This window comes from Myotis myotis, unplaced genomic scaffold (assembly GCF_014108235.1).
Source record: "Myotis myotis isolate mMyoMyo1 unplaced genomic scaffold, mMyoMyo1.p scaffold_m19_p_6, whole genome shotgun sequence".
NCBI lineage: Eukaryota > Metazoa > Chordata > Mammalia > Chiroptera > Vespertilionidae > Myotis > Myotis myotis.
This window is the reverse complement of record NW_023416368.1, coordinates 7433308-7454014: the sequence shown is the minus strand read 5'-3', so window position 1 is coordinate 7454014 and position 20707 is coordinate 7433308.

The following is a 20707-nucleotide window of genomic DNA, read 5'->3' as shown; positions in this document are numbered from 1 at the left end:
GGGTGATATCTGTCAGGATTAATGGATAGAAGTGAATGATAATGAAGTCTACCATTTACCAAGCACAGAGCTAATATGTATCTTATATTCTTTATTACTTGCAAAAGCCTTTTAAGTAACAAGAACTACTACCTTCATATCATAAGTTAAAAAATCAAGCTTAGAAAAATTAAAATAGCTTGCCCAAGTTTCTAAAACTAGTAGGTTCCTGAGCAGTAATGTATCTTTACATCCCTATGTGGTTGTAAAAGAACCCGAGTTACCAAATTTGCTAACGCCAATGGTGACTACATGGAGGAACAGGCTTAAAAAGCACTTAATTTACAAGCACAGTTCATTTTCATACAGCAATGGCTTGTGATGGGAATTGTTATCCCCCCTTACAGATAAGGAAACTGAGGCAGAGATAAATACAGCAACTTGCTCAAGATCATAAATAACTGAGATAGGATTATAACCCAATTCTATGTGGCTTAACAACTGTGCTATGCCTTCTCTCCCAAAGAAAGAATTTTCTAGGAACTAAAGTTCTCAAAAAATTATTGAAGAGACAGTCAGCTCTTCATCTCTGAAATGGTCCCTGTGAAGGCAGAGCCATAGACTGAGATGCCTGAAAACTCCAAGCCTTTGTGATTCTGTCAAATTTCCTTTCAAATTCTCTTTTCTTAAAGCATTTTTTTGTTTGTTTCAAATTCCTTTTTTCAAGCTTAATTTTTTTCAATTTTTGAGATTTATTTATGTATTTACTAGAGGCCCGGTGCACAAAAATTTGTGCACTCGGCGGGGAGGGGGGGTCCCTCAGCCCGGCCTGTGCCCTCTCGCAGTCTGGGACCCCTCGGGAGATAACGACCTGCTGGCTTAGGCCTGCTCCCGGGTGGCAGAGGGCAGGCCCAATCCCTAGGTGCAGCTCCTGGTTGGGCTCAGAGCAGGGCCGACTGGGGAGTTGGGGCCCCGCCCCGTCATGCACAGAGCAGGGCAGATTGGGAGGTTGTGGTGCCACCCTCAGTCACGCTCAGGGTAGGGCCGATTGGGGGGTTGGGGCACCGCCCCGTCACACTCAAGGCAGGGTCGATGGGGAGGTTGCAGCGCCACCCCCTGTCACACACAGAGCAGGGCCAATCCGGGGGTTGGGGCGCTGCCCCCGTCACACACAGAGCAGAGCCCATCAGGGGGTTGGGGCACCGCCCTCTATCACCCACAGAGCAGGGCCGATCAGGGGGTTAAGGTGCCACCACTCTCACACTCAGGGCAGGGCTAATGGGGAGGTTATGGCTCTACCCCATCACACACAGAGCAGGGCCCGTGGGAGGGGGGGTTGGGGAGCTCCCCCCTATCAGTCACAGAGCAGGGCTGCTCAGGGGGTTGGGGCCCGGCCCCTGTCACACACAGAGCCGCAGGGCGATCAGGGGGTTTGGGCGCTGCACCCTGTCACGCTGATCCCAGTGCCGGGAGGCATATTACCCTTTTACTATATAGGGTAGAGGCCTGGTGCATGGGTGGGGCCGGCTGGTTTGCCCTGAAGGGTGTCCTGGATCAGGGTGGGGGTCCCCACTGGGGTGCCTGGCCAGTCTGGGTGAGGGGCTGAGGGCTGTTTTCAGGCTGGGAGTGACTGAAGTTCCCAACCGCTCCTTTTTTTCTTTTTTTTTTCTTTTTTTATTCTGGGCCAGCTTTACCTTGAGGCTTGGCTCCAGCTCTTAGGCCTCCCGTGGCTGAAAGTAGGTTTCTGGCCTTTGCTTACAATGTTGCGAATCTGCTGGCTGAAGTCCGGCGGTATTTGTTACAATGTTTCTTAAACTGCCCGCTCAGAGACCTGCAGCTTCAGGCGGGAACGCTGGTTTCCTCCAACGATCCTCCGTCACTGAAGCAAGCAAGCCTCATGTTAGTTTCAAGCTGCCTGGCTGCCGGCCGCCATCTTGGCTGACAGTTAATTTGCATATCTCGCTGATTAGCCAATGAAAAGTGTAGCGGTCGTACGCCAATTACCATGTTTCTCTTTTATTAGTGTAGATTTTTATTGCTTTTTAGAAATAGAGGAAAGACGAGAGAGAGAGAGAGAGAGAGAGAGAGAGAGAGAGAGAGAGAGAGACTTATTGTTTCACTTATTTATGCAGTCATTGGTTGATTCTTGTACATGCTCCCACCCAGGTGCCTGGAAAGTTGGCCTATTGGGACAATGCTCTAATCAACTGAGCTACTGGGCCAGGGCCTCCAATTCATTCTTCTCAGGATGTGCTAAACACCAAATAGGTGCTCAGTAAGTTGCTGTTGACTTGAATGGAATTGAAATCTGCTCTCTAGAAGGGGACCCTTGAGTGCATTGCTGTGGGCGTTGTGGCTTTGCAAGTGAACTTTCTAGCTATTTGTGTCAAGACTGAATTAGAGGGAGGCGGGCCTCTCAGCACAGCTAGCAATTAGAGTCCAACCCACAACTTCATGCGCTGGATTGGCGGCTTGTATGGGAAGGATAGGGAAGGAGGCACCTTCAAGGGGCAATAGAATAAAAGTAGGGACAGCCGTGGGCAGCAGCCCTGGGAGCTGTGGTCACAGGAACAGCCTGGACAGCTGGCCTCAGTCTTGATTTGGATTGAGATGTTTATTCTGCTCTGCCTCCCAGGCCTCTCCCTTCCTGCCCCAAGGGCTGTCCACTAGAGTGACTGAGAGGTGATTAATTGGATACAGACTTTCAGACCCAGCCAAGAACTATTCTCAGACTAAGATTCATATTGGGGGAGGGGGGTGAAAGATACCCTCCTAGTGGAACTGTATTAAAATCCCCTCCTGTGGCTGATGCCTAGTTTTAAGGTTATGATCCATGAAAAACTCTGAATTCAATGCATGCCATACTAAGCTTTTGTCTGAGCACATATTTAACTGGTGCTCTGAAACAGGAAATGTAGGGATAGTCTTGACTGGGGGGTTCCCTAGGAGAAAATATTCTCAGAGGAACATGCCCAGATTGTCCATGTGGCTTTGGAAGGGAGGATAAAAAAGTCCTCTTGCTCCATGTTCTACTCACTGGTTATCAGAAACACTCAAATCATCACTTCATTGGGTTAAAGCAATGGGTTCTCAAATTATTTGGTTTCAGGTCCCATTTATTTTCTTAAAAATAATGAAGGATCCCACTCTAGCTGGTTTGGCTCAGTGGAGAGAGCGTGGGCCTGCGGACTGAAGGGTCCCAGAAGGTCAAGGGCACATGCCCCTGGTGTGGGCTCAATCCCCAGTAGGAGGCTTGGAGAAAGAACCAGTCATTGCATTTGGTGTTATGTGGGGTTCTTTAAGAAAAAAATTATGGAGGATCCCAAAGAGCTTTTATGGGACTTATACCTCACAATATTTATCACATTTGAAATTAAAATTTAAAACAATAATTTATTAATTCATTTTTAAATAACAATATACTAACATAGGTTAATTTTTTTCCTAAAAAATATATTTTTTAAAACAAAAATATTTAGTGAGAAGACTGTCATTGTTTTACATTTCTGAAAGTCTCTTTAATGTCTGGCTTAATGGAAGGCAGCTGGATTCCAATATCTGCTTCTGCTTTCAATCTGTTGTGAGATGTTGTTTGGGTTGAAGGTTACAAAGAAAATTCCACCTCACATAGTATGTAATTGGGAAAGGGAGAAGTATTTCAACAGCCCCTTTAAGGAAACTGGTGATTCTTTTCTTACTTCACCAAAACAGGTGAGATAGTATGGAACTTGACCCCATACCAATGAACTTTTCTTACTCTATTACATTAAAATCTATTGATCTGTCCCGCACTTTGAGTAGATCTTTTACTCTTAATGTGGCTTTCTAATATCAGACGTTCATCATTTGGAAAATATTGATTCACTGAGTTATGCAGATCTTCCAAATGTTGGTACATTTCATTCTACAATATTAAAAAAATCTCACATGTGTCAGTGATCTTATCAGAAAAAAATCTTCAAGTATTGCGAACCTGTCAAGCTCACAGTGGCAGATACAAATTTTTCAAAATTCTAATTTTCACTTGAAAGCTCAGATTTTATCACTGACATCACATACTGTCAGTTGTTTTCTTTGAAGTGACAGACACACTTTGTTCATTTTTGAGGAAATGTCTGCCAAATACTCAAGTCTGAAAAACCAGTTTGTTTGTTAGTCATTTTTTTCAAGGAAAAAAAGGTGTTCGTGTTCCAGGCAAAAGTGGCTAGTTCCGTTCACAGCTCAAACAAGCTTCCATGTGCTGCTGCTTGAGAATTTGGTAAGCAGCACAAGCGTTTTATGTGTGTTTCCCATTTCATCACAGAAAATGTTTAAAATAGATCTACTCATGGGTTGAGATTTTTAAGAAAATTAACAATACTGCTTCTTCAGAAATATTCTTAAGAAAACTGCCTTTTAGTTTTTCCCATGGGTGTGTGGTGCTGAAGAATGCAATGACAGTTGAGCATCCCTGCCTTGATTTGTTCTAAGAACTAGCAATTATGTCCACAGTTGCTTTTGCACCATCAGTGCAAATGTTAACGCAGTTAGAATGGCCAATAACATCAGAGTATTATTATGAAAATAGTTTTGACTTTGCAGACCTCCTGAAAGGTTCTTAGGGACCCCCAGAGGCCTGTGGATTGCACTTGGAGGCTGTTGGGCTAAAGTGTTGAAAGATCTTATTAAAATGCAAATGTCATCTGAGAGCGATGGTAAAATATGAACTCTTGGCAGTCACCATCAGCTTTTTGTGGAGGTAGGAGAGTTCAGCAAATATGACCCTCAAATCTAGAAATCACATAAATCTGGGATAGAATACCAGATGCCACACTCTCTAGCTTTGTAAGTCATATAATTTTTAAGGTCTTGGGTTTCTGTAATCTGTAAGTGGGAATAATAATTCTAAACCCTTAAACTTTCTATGAGGATTTAATGTAAGTGCCTAATGCATAGTACATTCTCAATAAATGTTAACTGCTTTTATAATTTATGTCCTTATAACCTAGAAAGAATGGGATAAAAGACAGCTAAGTTTTTATAGGTTTCAGGAATAGAAAGCTTCCTGGAGGTCACAGGGTTCAAATTTCCAGATTATCGACCAATATTAGCCATCTAGGTGGCACACAGAAAAGAGATGAAAAAAGAACTAAAGACAGCCTTCACTTTTTCATTCATCCATTCACAAATATATGATGATCACCTAGTGGATGCCAGGCTCCAATTCTGCACAAGAAAAGCCACAGAGTAATGACAGCAACTGGTACAGTGGGCAGGATGTGGGATTTAAATCAGAAAACCTGGCTTTTGGTCCCAGTTTTGTACTAGCTGTGTCACCTAGGGCATGCCCTTTAAATCCTCTGAAATTTGGTTTCCTTGTTTGCAAAATGAGGAAGATAATAAATGCTTCACTGTGAAGTTTCAAAGAATAAATGTAAAAATGCGGTTAAAGCAGTCTTTCATTATTTCAGTGCCTGCGGTTCTTGAAGTGACTCACCTTTTAATGTTTTGAAAAGCAGCATCACATGGAGGAAGACATTTCTCTGCCCTTGATTTCTTTGACTCTAAAATGAGATAATAATACCTGCCTATGTTGAGGGGCACTAGTATATACAGCACCAATATAATTAGAGTGTGTCCCATGTTAGGTGCTCAACAAATAACTATGATTTTGTGGTGAGATAGATATACTTTTCTTGGAAGCTGGCACATGATAAACAAAGAAAATAAATGACAGAGAAGGACTTTTTGCATAATACCAAATAATAAAATACACCAGAAAAGATTTAATATTGATAAAATAAAAGGTTTGATTATCATTTAGAGGCTCATTCTATGGCAAAACCATGGTGAGGGCCTCTTCTTGCCTTCCTCCCTGCATTCTCCAGACCTAACTTCCTACCTTTAAGCAGTGTTGGAAACAAAAAAAGCTGTATAAAAGATAAATTGTGCTGGTTTGAGCAAATGATTAGGCAGAACCTTGGTGGGGGGAAAGGAATGAAGTGTGTAGGAAACAAAGGAATTGAAAGGATTAAGAGAGTGTGGGAGCAGAAGAAGAAAGCAGTGCCCAGAAAGAGATGTGGAGTGCTCTGCTGTCCCTGGGGGATGCTGCATGGAGCACCCTAGGAGACCATGCTACCCCAGGTCTGTTTGATGAACTGAAAGATGGAGAGAAGAGCATAGAGAAGTGTTCTCTACTCTCTACCTCAAAATAGGTTGAGTTCAAAATAGGAAGTACCGCCGAAACCGGTTTGGGTCAGTGGATAGAGCGTCGGCCTGCGGACTGAAAGGTCCTAGGTTCGATTCCGGTTAAGGGCATGTACCTGGGTTGCGGGCACATCCCCAGTAGGAGATGTGCAGGAGGCAGCTGATCGATGTTTCTCTCTCATCGATGTTTCTAACTCTCTATCTCTCTCCCTTCCTCTCTGTAAAAAATCACTAAAATATATTTTTTAAAAAAATAGGAAGTACCACCAAACTCAAAGACTAAACAAATATTCACCTGTATTTCTCATAGGAGTTAGACACGATGACAGTTAATCCACTTGGTTGTGAGCTGTATTTTTATATTTTTAAAACAAATATTCATACAGTACTTATTAAGTACCAGGAACTATTGTAAGTTCTTCACACATATTAATTCTTTTAATACAAATATATTAGGGTGCCTTATTAATAGATAGAGAAACTGTGGCAAAGTAAGGGGCAGATTCTCAGGACCCAGAGAATCAAGCTCCAGAGTTCAGTCTTGTAGTCCTATCATTATAAAATGAGTAAATGGAGCTGCAATTATTTTGATACAGATAACAGGAGTCAATGATGATGTGATGATGATAAGGAAGAACAGGGAGCTATTGTCAAAGGTAATCTGTACACTGCAGTGTAAGGCTGAAGACTAAACAATATGGTTACTATTCCTATTCTTCAAAATGAAAAGAAGTGTGTTTTCACTCCCAGTTCAACGTACTGAAGAAGGGTCCTCTGAAGTCTGCACAAGGGGCAGCTCGTAGAATAGGAAAGTGAGAGAAAAGCCAGAGAGCTTATTCATATCTCCTTTCATATCCAACCTTTTATCCTTAACTTCCCATCCTTCCCCAAACTTCCTACAGAACTGAACCATGCTTGCAAAGTTGCTGCTATGGAAGCCCTTAGAGATAGATGGAGCCTCAACCTTCAGGAACCCTTTATCTCCTACTTGAAAAGAAATTGCCAGAGGATCATAAGAAAAGAGATGTGGATTACATTTCTCAGGGACTTCTCAGCATTAAATGGATTTTTGGAGATCTGAAATTATTGTTCACATGATCCTGTGAATCCAAATAACTCTAGAAATCCCCTTTATCATATTTGCCTCTCAAAGTATTCTCTTGTCCAAGAATGCCATCCAGGCTCCACGCAACCAGGCAGTGAAGTTGCCTGTCCACCTGGCCTGGCCGATAGGCTTACAAAAGGAGAAACAGCCCGCAAGGATCATCTCAAATTGAATCAGGCTGCTTCCTTCCAACCAAACCAGGAAAACTTCTCAATTCTGTCTGGGTGACCTTGCATCTATAATTCTTCATCTGTAGAATGGGCATATTAATGCCTGTCTTGCAGGGGAGTTTGGTTTGGGATTATAAAGTCTTGAAGTAAAAATAGCTGGCCACATGGTAGCTATTATTATAAGGACTTTAGAATCTCTTGCATATTCTCCCCCACTGCAACCTAACATCAAGCCAAACCAAGTCTGTGAGAGCTGAGATTTCTAAAGAGAGACTGGGGACAGGCAGAGACTGTATCTGGGAAGTCTTGTAGAACACTGTAATTATTTTGATCATTATGCTAATTTATGCAAATAAGGACAGTCCAATTTATACATTGAGAAGACCACTTTTGCTAGTATATGGGTACAAAGCTCCAAAGAGAGGACTGAATAGGTAAACTATATTTGAGAATCATCTTCATATAAATGGTGTGAATTTATGAGAATGGCTATGCTCACCTAGGTGAGAATATAAAGTAAAAATAGAAGGAAATAAAAGGGATCCAGAATAGATCCCTACAGAACACTAAAAGAAACCTGCTATGTTTCATATTAGAATATAAATTCCTTGGGGCCAAGAACATATACTTTATTCACTCCTGGGTTCCTAGTGCCAGACCCACACTAAGCACAGACTAAATGCTGAATGAATGAATGAAAAAATGAATGAATGAATCAGCAAATCAATGAAGTAGGTGATGTCCTAAAAAGTGTCTCTGATTCTGATATTTTAGACTGAGTTTCCGTGTGTGTGTGTGTGTGTGTGTGTGTGTGTGTGTGTGTGTGTGTTTTCTGTCAGGTAGGAGTAGAAAGTTTTGGAGGGCAAACTCAGCCCCTGAGGAAATATGAGGCCTATTAATCATCCAGAGAATTTTCACTACTGTAACTCCATGGCTCCCACTGTCTTTTGCCTGAGGAAGCTATTTGATGTTCAGGCCTCCACACAAACAAGTATTTAAGGCATTAAGAAGAACAAAAATGGTTTAGTTTAATTACATGCTTTCAACGCATTGGTTCTGTTTAATGAGGTTCATCTCCTGAGACACTTTAATCAAGATGCAAAAGAATCCTCTATGAAAGGGACTGACATTTCCACAGAGACCTAGATGGGGCCAGTTCATCTCTGATAGCTGTCAACCCCTGCATTTCCCCGGTAACCTCTTCATGCCCCCACTGCCTTACTTTTCTTTAAGATTCAGTGCACTTGCCCATTGCTTCTCATGCAGCTCTGGCTCCCACAAGGGAAAGACAAAGAAGCAATTCCTCTCCCAGCCTCCCTTTTTAAAAAAATTGACCAGCCACCTGGTTTAGATTTGCCAATAATGGTATGTTGCAGACTCAAAAGGAGGCTGTTCAGGCACCCTGCAAAAAAAAAAAAAAAATTAAAAAGAAGAATGTTCCAGCTGGTCTCTTTTCTCCCGCCTCTCTGGGTGGAAGGGGTGAGAGAACAGTGCAGTGGTTCTGAACACTGGCTTTCAAGACAGTCTGAGTTGAACTTGTTCTGCTCCTTATCTGTGTCTCCTTGAGCACATTGTTTCATCTCTCTATGTCTGTCTCCTCATGGGTAAAATGGGAAGATAACGTTACCTATAATTCAGGGTTTCAGGAATAAGGAAATTAAATAATAGGTATAATGCATTTAGCACAGTCCCTGGCCTAAAAGTAAGTACCTAGAAAATACATACTATTATAATGGAAAGAACCTCTCATTCTTCTGTCCTTCAAGCTTTCACTGAATACAACCTCAGCTTAGCACTCTAGGGAACTCCAAAATTACTAAAGAAATGATAACTGGTGAACCAAAATTGGGGTTTTCCCAAATTGCTATTATCACTCTGGATCTCTCAGATAGCTTTCTTATGCTTTAAAAAGTCCAAGTCATATCTTGACATCCATAAGCAATCAAATGCAGATTAAAAGTATCCAAGCGATATTAATGAAACTTTCCCCAGATACATACAGATTAAGAAAACATGCTCATAATCAGAAAGAGAGCCATGTGCCCAGGGCATCTTCATCACATCCCTGGTGCAGAATCTAACAACTAAGGATTCTACTGATGCATACATATGTAAATTAATCTCTAGCTGGCTGAAACTCCTTGAGGGAGAAGAAATAACAGACACATGTTATTCATGCCTGGCATTTATATTACATGCGGCCCTATCTAGGCAACATTCTGGAACTCACAGTGTTTATTTTACTAAAGCTATTTTCTCCAACCTCACCATGTTCCTTATGGGAGCTCTGTTCTAAGACAGATATTAACATGTAAAGCTTGTTTAATGAGGGTATCTAGAAGAGAGAAGGGTTGAAATTGAATCATGAGTATGTAGCAGGTGTCTTTTTAGAAAGACAGTTGTTTAGAAAATTATTTTGATAACTAGCTTTGGTGTGGAAGTTAAGACTCTGTGGACATAGCTTGAAGGAGAGAGCTCTGAGTAAGTAATGAACAGGAATTTGAATATTGTTAGAATAAAAAGAGTAGGAAGTAGGGAGAATAATGAAGAGAGGGAGCTAGAGCAATATGCTAGAATACATACTCTAAGAAAAAGGGGGATAGATAATAATTTCATTCTGGTGTCAGAATGAATGAGAGATTTGAAGAACTATAATATAAAATATTTATTTTTGAATTGTGTGTGTTTAGAAATGGAAATTGCCTCTATTACCACTATCAGTAAAACCTGCCACGCACCCACATGTGTGTGGTTTAAGGGCCCAAGAGAATGAGTTTGATGTCAAGCTCATGGTTGGGTAAGAGTTTAGAAGACCTAAGGCAAAGAAATATTGGTGAGACAGAGCTCTGTGGAATTAGGAACTCAAAGCCAAAGATCACCTTAACAACATAAATTGCCAGGAACTCACAGAAACCTTGGGTTGGGCCTTGGACGGGATATGGGATTGAAGGCTCTAGCCAATTTTATTTAAATCTCAAAGGACAAACTGTCCTGGATTCACATTGCCTTTTTATGAGGAATGATGGAAGTTACTGGGCATATCTGGCTTAGAATAAACCAGGCCAAGATGCCAAGAACCAAGGTACCAAGTGGATCTATAAGCAATAGTGCAATATGTGAAGAAAGACTCAGGCAAATAAAGGAAAAACAAAAATAAAAAAGCTTTATTCCATGTACTTCCAGGGGACAGAACCAGAGCTAATTCCCTAAATGTATAGATTATTTGCCATAATATAAAGGAAGAATTTTCTAAGAATAAGATTTTTTTTTCAATAATGGAGTATACTGCCTTGTGAAAACAGTGAATTAGTTGCCTTCTCTCTTTAGAGGCTCCCTAAAAAAGGGTTTCTTTAATGAGTTAGATTGGAATAGGTGACTTTTTTTTTTTTTTTGCATGACAAATGCTCTCCGTTTATTCTGCATCTCGGTGTGCACAGCACATACATGACAAGACGGTTGGCACCTGTATAAAACTACAGTCTGAAAACAGCGGCACCTACAGGACCCTCAGCCCCCATCACAGCAATAGAAACACTTGACAATGTGTCCATCACATCCCTATAAGCTCCACTCGCGACTCGATGAACATACGCCAGACATGGAGAGTGACTGGTTCTGCACTTCAGCCATCTTCACTCCTAACACTAGATTGGGCTCCGAGACAAGACGTCGTGCAATAATTTAAGGCACATAAGACCAACGTGGCTTGTCACTAGGCGACTACATTAAATACAGAACAACCACAAATTCCACGCCGCCCCTTCCTGCAATCCACAGGCGATCTTGGAGCATCACCTCTCCTCAAACACTCCTGGAGTCCAGGGCGTGGTTTAAAATTAAAAAGGAATAGGTGACTTTTAAAATCCCTTTTTAACACTAAGATTTATGTGATTACATTTAAACAAATACTTATTGGGCACCAATACTGTACCTGACACTGTGTTAGGCACTGAGATACTATAATGATCAAAATAACTTACCCAAAGAAAAAGCAACCTAGTGGAATTCCATGAAATGTAAAATTCTAAGAAATGGCTCTACCTATGTAAGGCAACTAAAAATATTTAATGCCTAACACATGCCAGGCATCCTATCTAATAATAGACAAACATGGTAATTGAACGTACCTTTGCTATGCCTCCCATTGGCTAATCAGCGAGATATGCAAATTAACCACCAACAAAGATGGGAGTTAATTTGCATACGTAGGTGCAAAGCGGCGGAGCGAAGACTGAAGGCGGCTCCAGGTGGAGCAGCGAAGGCTTGAAGGCGGCTCCGGCCAGAGCGAAGGCCTGGGTTCCAGGTGCCAGAGGAAAACTAGAGCCAGCAGCCAGGGGAAGGGAAGGCCTATTGCATGAATCTTTTCGTGCAACAGGCCTCTAGTATTATATAACTGATTACCTTATCCAATCATCCCATCAAGGCTAATTACTATTTATCATTTTGCTGGTGGAAAATATAAAGTTATAAAGGTTAGTACAAATTTACTCAATATGTGACTTTGGATGATTAATTAAACTTTATTTACATACATTTCTTCATGCGTATAATAATTGCATCCAAGGCTGAGTTCTTGTGATGATCATACTGAGTTAAAACATGCAAAGTGTTTGATAATTCATTTTGGTGATTATAATTTTATTACTGTCATTATTGTACAGCTTTCAGTAGATGTGAAAGTGAAACACTGGTATGCTTCTTTTAAAGTGCCTTGACTTCACATACAATGGGACAAGAAGAGCACTGAAGAGGACCTTTATTTCCATTGAACAGTAAAACTAAAGCCATAGAGCCACTGGATATGGTAGGACAGGCATCGGGAACTCAAAACTGATATCTCATTTCAAGTGTCACTAACTTGGCAATCATTCCTGTCAATGGGAAACTTTCTGCAGAAAGATATTAAAGGAATAAATTACCTCATAGGCTTCATGACCTTTTGTTTATTCTATATTTTGAGAAGTTAATGCACTGTGTTGTTTCTTCTACAGTCCATGTAATAATATTAGAGAGTATTAAGTAGATGAAGACTAGAAAAGCCAACAGGATTTATTTTCCAGCAATATGCAGAAGATAAAACACAAAGATAAAAAAAATACTAACCAGTATCTCTTCCATAATCAATGAAAAATTGGCTGAAATGTTTAAGAAGCAGAAATAAATTCTAACAACTCTTTAACAGTTTCTTCTCAACCCCTTCTAATTATCTTAGCCACAGAAGTAAACCTGAACTAGAAAAATGTTTTCTTTCCACTTACATACTTTGAAGTTCTCAATTGTGTTGTTTTTATTTTTTTTCCCTTTACTGATTAAGGTATTACAAATGTGTCCTTATCCTCCCATTGTCCCCCTATCCCCCCACTCATGCCCTCACCCCCCCGGTGTCTGTATCCATTGGTTATGCTTATATGCATGCATACAAATCCTTTGGTTGATCTCTCCCCCTTAGCCCCACCCTTCCCTGCCTTCCCTCTGAGGTTTGAGCATCTGATCCATGCTTCTCTGTCTCTAGATCTATTTTTGTTCATTGGTTTATGTTGTTCATTATAATCCACAAATGAGTGAGATCATGTGATATTTATCGTTCTCTGACTGACTTATTTCACTTAGCATAATGCTCTCCAGCTCCATCCATGCTGTTGCAAATGGTAGGAGTCCCTGCCTTTTTACAGCAGCATAGTATTCCATTGTGTAGATGTGCCAAAGTTTTTTAATCCATTCATCTGCTAATGAGCACTTAGGCTGATTCCAAATCTTAGCTATTGTAAACTGTGCTGCTATGAACATAGGGGTGCATATATCCTTTCTGATTGGTGTTTCTGGTTTCTTGGGATATATTCCTAGAAGTGGGATCACTGGGTCAAATGGGAGTTCCATTTTTAGTTTTTTGAGGAAACTCCATACTGTTCTCCACAGTGGCTGCATTCCCACCAGCAGTGCATGGGGGTTCCTTTTTCTCTGCATCCTTGCCAGCACTTGTCATTTGTTGATTTGTTGATGATAGCCATTCTGACAGGTGTGAGATGGTACCTCATTGTCGTTTTGATTTGCATCTCTCAGATGATTAGTGACTTTGAGCATGTTTTAATATATCTCTTGGCCTTCCTTATGTTTTCTTTCGAAAAGTATCTATTGCGGTCCTTTGCCCATTTTTTTATTGGGTTGTTTGTCTTCCTTTTATTAAGTTGTATGAGTTCCCTGTAAATGTTGGAGATTAAACCCTTATCGGTATTATCGTTGGCAAATACGTTCTCCCATGCAGTGGGCTTTCTTGTTGTTTTGTTGATGGTTTCTTTTGCTGTGCAGAAGCTTTTTATTCTTATGTAGTCTCATTTGTTTATTTTCCCTTTAGTTTCCATTGCCCTAGGAGTGGTATCAGTAAAGAAATTGCTTCGGCATCTGTCTGAGATTTTGTTGCCTTTGGATTCCTCTAATATGTTTGTTGTTTCCCATCTTACGTTTAAGTCCTTTATCCATTTTGAGTTTATTTTTGTGTATGGTGTAAGTTGGTGGTCTAGTTTCATTTTTTTTGCATGTGTCTGACCAAATTTCCCAACAGCATTTATTGAAGAGACTGTCTTAACTCCATTGTATGTTCTTGCCTCCTTTGTCAAACATTAATTGAGGATAGTGGTTTGGGTCAATTTCTGGGTTCTCTATTCTATTCCATTGATCTATATGTCTGTTCTTGTGCCAGTACCAGGCAGTTTTGAGAACAGTGGCTTTGTAATACATCTTGATATCTGGTATTGAGATCCCTCCTACTTTGTTCTTCTTTCTCAGGATCGCTGCATCTATTCGTTTTTTTGTTGTTGTTTGTTTTTTGTTTGTTTATTTGTTTGTTTTTTGTTTTGTTTTTAATTCCAGATGAATTTTTGGAGAGTTCTCTCTAGATCTGTGAACTATGCTATTGTATGCTGTTGGTATTTTAATGGGGAGTGCATTGAATCTATAGATTGCTTTGGGTAGTATGGACATTTTAATGATGTTGATTCTACCAATCTGTGAACATGGTATGTTCTTCCATCTGTTTATATCTTCCTCTATCTCTTTTTCCAACACCCTGTAGTTTTTCACGTACAGGTCTTTTACCTCCTTAGTTAAGTTTATTCCTAGGTATCTTAATTTTTTTGGTGCGATGGTAAATGGGATTGCTTTTTTAGTCTCTCTTTCTGTAAGTTCACTGTTGGTGTATAGAAATGCCATAGATTTCTTGGCGTTAATTTTGTATCCTGCTACATTGCTGAATTCATTTATTAAGCCTAATAATTTTTTGATGGAGTATTTAGGGCTTTTATGTGCAATATCATGTCATCTATGAATAAGGACAGTTTCACTTCTTCTTTTCCAATTTGGATGCCTTTTATTTCTTCTTCTTGTCTGATCGCAATGGCTAGCACCTCCAGTACTATGTTGAACAGAAGTGGTGAGAGTGGACATCCCTGTCTTGTTGCTGTTCTTAGGGGAAATGGTTTTAGTTTTTGCCCAATGAGTATGATGTTGGCTGTGGGTTTGTCATATATGGCTTTTATTATGTTGAGGTATGATCCTTCTATTCCCACCTTGCTGAGAGTTTTTCATCAAGAAAGGGTGCTGGATTTTGTCAAGTGCTTTTTCTGCATCAATTGATATGACTACGTGATTTTTATCTCTCAATTTGTGTATGTTATGTATCATTGCGGATATTGTACCTTCCTTGCATGCCCAGGATAAAACCTACTTGTTATAGTGTATGATTTTTCTGATATACTGCTGGATTTGATTTGCTAGAATTTTGTTGAGGATTTTGGCATCTATGTCCATGAGAGATATTGGCCTGTAATTCTCTTTCATTGTGTTGTCCTTATCTGGTTTTGGCATTAGGGTGATGATGGCTTCATAGAATGAGCTTGGAAGTGTTCCTTCCTCTTGAATTTTTTGGAATAGTCTGAGGAGGATAGGTTTTAGTTCTTCCTTGAATGTTTGGTAAAACTCCCCTGTGAAGCCATCTGGCCAGGGCTTTTGTGTGCTGGAAGCTTTTTGACGACTGCTTCAATTTATTCCATAGTTATTGGCCTATTCAGGTTTTTATATTCTTCCTGTTTGAGTTTTGGAAGGTTATATTTTTCTAGGAATATGTCCATTTCCTCCAGGTTGTCTAGTTTGTTGGAATAGGGTTGTTCATAGTATTTTTTTTAACAATCCTTTGTATTTCTGTGGGGTCTGTTGTTATTTCACCTCTTTCATTTCTGATTTTGTTTATTTGGGTCCTCTCTCTTTGCTTCTTGGTGAGCCTGGCTAGAGGTTCATCAATCTTGTTTATCCTTTCAAAGAACCAGCTCTTGATTTCATTGGTCTTTTGTATTGTGTGGGTTTTTTTGTTGTTGTTGTTCTCTATGTCATTTATTTCTGCTCTGATCTTTATTATTTCCATCCTTCTAGATACTGTGGGCTTTTATTGTTGCTCTCTTTCTAATTTTTAAATTGCAAGGTTAAATAATTTATTGCCAGTTTTTGGTTTTTGAGGTAGGCCTGTAGAGCTATGAACTTCCCTCTTAGGACTGCTTTCATTGTGTCCCATAGATTTTGGATTGTTGTGTTTTCATTGTCATTTGTTTCCAGGATGCTTTTTATTTCTTCTTTGATCTCTTTGGTAACCCAATCATTGTTTAATAGCCTGCTATTTAGCCTCCAAGTGTTTGATTTTTTTTCATTGTTTTTATTATAGTTGATTTCTAGTTTTATGCCATTGTGATCTGAGAAGATGCTTGTTACGATTTCTATCCTCTTAAATTTGTAAAGACTTTGCCTGTGTCCTAATATGTGGTATATCTTTGAAAATGTCCCATGTGCACTGGAGAAGAATGTATTTTCTGTAGCTTTGGGTGAAATATTCTGAAGATGTCAATTAAGTCTATCTGATCTAGTGAGTCATTTAGGATTGCTGTTTTTTTGCTGATTTTTAGTTTAGAGGATTTATTCAGTGGAGTATTAAAGTCCCCTACTATGACTGCATTGCTAATGATCTCTCCCAGAAGTTGTTTTATGTATTTGGGTGCTCCTGTATTCTAATTCACTGATGCGGTCCTCTGCCTCTTCTAGTCTACTGTTTAAGCCTTCCATTGTGTTCTTTATTGCAGTTATGTAGTTCTTCATTTCCTCTTGGTTGCGTTTCATGTTGGAGACATTCTCATTCAGCTCCTTATAATTCTCATTGAGTTGTGTGTATTTGTCATTGAGTTGTGTGTATCTGTCATCCAGCCATTTGAGCATCTTATAACCATTACTCTGAATTCTTTCTCTGATATGTTACTAGCCTCAATTCCATTTAATTTACTTTCTGGTGATTTCTCATTTTCTTTCCGTTGGGGATTGCTTTTTTGTCTTCCCATGTTCTGCTGTAATGTTTTAATTGTAGATCCGTTTGCTTTGCTTCCCAGGTTCTTTTGGGGATGGTGCTACTGGTGTGATCTCTCAAGTCTCCTGGGCTTGGTAATCTAGCATAGCTCCCTATTTGAGCTATTTGGGTTCTCTTGATGTAGGCCTGCAAACTGGAAAAGCACCACTGCGGTGACTAGAAGTCAACAGCCATGGAGGGGCGGTGTCCCAATTTTTGCTGTCTTGCACCCTTGGTTGAAATTGCGTGTGCCCAGCGGCGGCTCACAGAAACGCCCAAAAGCTGCCTGTGGAGGGGTGGGTTTGGGAGGCCTGTGTGCTGGAAAAGTGTGCAACTGTAGTGTCCAGAGTTCTGTAGCTGTGGGATGGGAAGGCTCAGTTTTTGCTGCTGCACCTGTGGTTGGCTAGGCACGCACTCCCATTGGCGGCTCACGGGGCACCTGTGGTGTGTTTGCCAGCGCAGCACACTGAAACACTCTGAAGGGCCCTGGCACTGAAGCCACATAATCGGGGCATCTATGGGCAGGTATCCAGGATGAGTGAATTCAGAATTTCTACTGCCGGGGGAGTGCATTCCTGTTTGTCCAAGATTGCACCCTGCTGGGGTTCACAGCGGCTCCCCAGAGAGCCCTGTGGATAGATTGGCTCAGGAGGCCTGCTCCTTGGAAATGCACGACTGTGGTAGTGTCTTTGCTGGTGCAGAGCTCTGATGCACTCTGAAGGGCCCTGGTGCTGAAGTTGTGCAGCTGGGTTGTCTGTGGGCAGTTATTCAGGAAGAGGGAATTCAGAATTTCTACTGCGGGGCAGTGCACGCTTGTCTGTACAGAATCACACCCAGCATGGGCTCACAGCGGCTCCCCAGAGCACCCTGTGGATAGATGGGCTCAGGGGGCCTGCTCGTTGAAAATGTGCAACTGTGGCAGTGCCTTTGCCGGTGCAGAGCTCTGAAGCACTCTGAGGGGCCCTGGTGCTGAAGTTGCGCAGCTGGGTTGTCTGTGGGCAATTATTCAGGAACAGAGAATTCAGAATTTCTACTGCAGGGCAGTGCAGCCTTGTCTGTACAAAATCACACCCAGCAGGGGCTCACAGTAGCTCCCAAAAGCTGCCTATGCCCTGTAAGTCTGTGCACTGGAAACGCTTGAATGTGGTGTCCAGAGGTCTGCCGCTGGGGAGGGGGAAGTGGCACTTACTGCTGTGGGAGCAGTGCACCTTTGAAGGTGTAGGTCCCAGGGTCCTTGGGTCTGCAGGTGGGGTAGCAGGATTTTGGCTGGAGTGACTGCTGGGTCGGGGACAGTGTCCAAAGCCTGTCTGGGTGGTGGTGCTCATGATTTCCTAGAAGAGGCCGCTCTCCCCTTCAAGATGGCGTGGGCTCCGTGCCCGAGTCCCACAGTCTGGGAGTGCCTGCAGCAGTGGTAGTCTCTCCATGTCTAAGAGAGCCTTGTCTGCCAGCCCCTGCTGCTCCTGCCGGATTTAACTGTCCCTCCCTCACTCACACACACACCACACACATCCACACATTCTCCTTTCATCCCCTCACTCACTCACATCCTCTCCCTCACATCCGTCCTGCTAGCCGCCATGTTTTCGATCTATATAATTCTTTTTTCTCTTCCAGAAAGGTTTAATAGTTCCTGCATAGGTATAAAAATTAGTAAGACATAGTCCTTACCTATAACATAATGATAATAATAGCCATTTTAATTGAGAGGACATTATATGCCATATATTTTGCCACATATTTTATTTATATATCATTTGGGTCTCACAACAATATTTATGGACTCTATTTCACAGATGAAGATATCAAGTATTGGGTAATGGTGGATTAGGTAATTCAGACTAACCTTCTTGCTGAAGATAATTTTAAAAATTCTATAATATGTAAAATATTCTCTAAAAGCATCACAGAGTGATCAAATTGAAATGGGATTACTAGGAAAAGGTCTGGGAAAAGCCCACATCCAGAGATGAGAGCCTACATTTTGCTTGCCGTTTAGGCCAGAGGACACTTATTAATGCAGTAGAAGTGAGTGAGAGCCTGAGTAGTGCCTTTTACAGCATCATATAGGTTTAGGGAAACAAAAGATGAATTATAGGGCTTTCCAAACCTAAAGGTCCTCAGAAAACATGGTACACTATGTAATGAAACCTGAAAGAATTAGATCCTAGAACTAATGATGAAATCACATTATTTTGGAATACTTTTAATTATTCCCTTAGGCACCTAAAAAAAGCAAATGGCAAACCTCTCTGGAAAAAGATAGTAAAATGATGGTGAAAAAATTATTTTTGCAAATGAATTTTCATATATAATAGCAAGTACATAGTCAATAATAACTAGACCAAAAGGAAACATGACAACATAAAAAAACACACAGTAAAAATAACTTTAAAATATAACAAATACCCCCAGTAGTGGAAATTCTAGGCATGGACTGTGAAAACAATTAGCTTACTATTCCCGTGGATATAAAGTTGAATTTAATATCTTCAGCAAACTACTAAAAATTATTAAATCTAGTTTTTCAGATTTAGAAAATAACTTGAAATCCTAGAATTAAGAGAGGAACTTATTGGTTAGATTCAATAGCTTATAAAATAGAACTGAAGAGAGAATAAGTAATCTGGAAGAGAGGGAAGAGGAAACTACTCAGAAAATATCATAGTGAGAAAAATGTATTGAGTACAGTACGGTAAGTAGGATCCCAGAAGATATAATGAAGAGGGCTAACATACCTGTGACCAGAGAAGCAGGAGAACTGGAAGGAGAAAAGAGACAAAATAGGGAAGAAAGGATGATGGGCTGTAGCCTGTTTGGTTCAGTGGATAAAGTGTCTGCCTGCAACAGAAAGGTCCTGGGTTCAATTCCAGTAAATGACATGTACTTCAGTTGCAGGCTCCTCCCCAGCCCAGGCCCTGGTCGGGTGCATGCATGATGCAACCAATGGATGTGTTTCTCTCACATCGATATTTCTCTCTGTCTTACCCACTCTCTTCCACTCTCTCTAAAAGATCAATGGAAAAATATCCTCAGGTGAGGATTAAAGACAAAAAAGAGAAAAGAAGGGATGATGTCTGAAAATGGCCCAAAATTGACAGGATATTGACTCACAGGTTTTAGATAACTTAATAAATCTTAAGCATAATATAAAAATAAAACCATATCTAATGGTTTTATTCTCTCTGAATCACTCAAAAAAAAAATACACAGAGCAACTAAGATTGAAAAATTAAGAGACCAAGAATAATACCTACTACAAAAATAGAAATTAAGGTATCCCCACCTACCCAAACACAAATGATTCAGACGAATAGCTACTCAACACTTATGGTGTCAGCATGTATGTGAGTGACAGCAGAGGGAAGCAGCAGGGCATTTGATTGTCCTAAAATGAGAACCATAACACCCTCAACAGTTATTCCCTGGAAAGTGTAAGAGAGCTATTTGAGATTGAGGAGCTAAAATTCAGAAGCTTAAAACTTTTCACATTATAATTTACAATTAAAGGCAAGAGATCTATAGCAAGGTTTAAATGACTGGGGCAGCTGGGGCACTACAAATTCTCAAAACTAAACACTTCAACTTTCCTTCCAAAATGAAGCCTTCCACTGAAGATAAATAGCTGGAAAAAGAATGAAAATTTAGTAGGACAGTGTTAATAAGGTCAAACAAAAGAGAAGAACCAAATAAAAGTGGAGAAGAGGAAAAAAGCCAGTCTCATAAAATAATGAGGCCATATTTTTTTTAACATTTACAAGAACAATAGGAGGAGCTCTTGAGTAACAAAGCTAGAAAAACTATTCAGCCTCCTTCCTAAACGTTTAATAACACATTTCATGAAGTTATCATGAGAAAAAAGAAAATAAAGAGCAGAATAACATCTCTATAGAC